Source organism: Lissotriton vulgaris, chromosome 11 (assembly GCF_964263255.1).
Source record: "Lissotriton vulgaris chromosome 11, aLisVul1.2, whole genome shotgun sequence".
Taxonomy (NCBI): Eukaryota; Metazoa; Chordata; class Amphibia; order Caudata; family Salamandridae; genus Lissotriton; species Lissotriton vulgaris.
In genome coordinates, this window is record NC_141699.1 from 407,309,087 (window position 1) to 407,310,112 (window position 1,026).

Sequence of the window (1,026 nt, forward strand, 5' to 3'; positions counted from 1 at the left end):
GGAGCTTCTGAACAAGCAAGTCTTATTTTTTTCAAAAGAGTTTATTGTTGTTGCTAAGGGCCAGATGTAGGAAACCTAATACCGGTCGGTAACGGCCAAAATTACTGAATTTCGACCATTATGGACCGGTATTAGGCTTTTTAGATGTAGGAGGCATAAATGAAGGATTTGGTAATTTACCGAATCGGTGATTTAAGGAATAGGTAAATTACTGAATTCTCAAAATACCGATTCGGTAAATTACCGAATCCTTAAAGTAGGGAGCACTGAAATGAGTGCTTTATTCATTTCAGGATTTGTTATTTACCACCAACTACAAGTTGGTGGTTAATATCGAAAACCCTTTAAAAAGCAATTTATTGCAATTTATGACCGTGCCATGTGGCATACATACATGCTCTTAGGTCATGTATGTGTGCCACATGTGCACACATGCACAATTCAGGGGTGCAACAGGGTGTCAAAGTGACTCCCTGCCACCCTTGAATGTGTTCCCCCTTATACCGGATCTGTATTTACCGATTCGGTAATTCCAATTCATTCCTATGGGCCTGGAGACCCATAGGGATGACTGGGAAATACCGAATCGGTAAATACAGATTCGGTAAAAAATACCGAATGAATACCTACATCCCATTTACCGATCCTAAAATACCGAATCAGTAAAATGTGGTATTTTAGAATAGGTAAATCTGGATTACCTACATCTGGCCCTGGTCTTTTAAACATTTGAAACTGAAAGCAGTTAACCGGGTTCACCATTGAGCATGACAAATCTATATTCTTCAAGCTTCATGATAAACGTGGTAAGAGTTAATTAAAAAGAAAGTCTTTTAGCATTTGAAACCAAAAGCAGCTACTATCATTTACCGGAAGAGTTAATTTTTATAAAAAGTCTTTTAACTTTTGAAATTGAATGCAGTTAACAGAGTTCCCTGCCAAGAGAGACAAATACATTCCTGTTCTACTTAAACAGAAAACTGAAGCAGATATTTCTTAGATGAAGCTTTGGTTTTTCCAAAACGA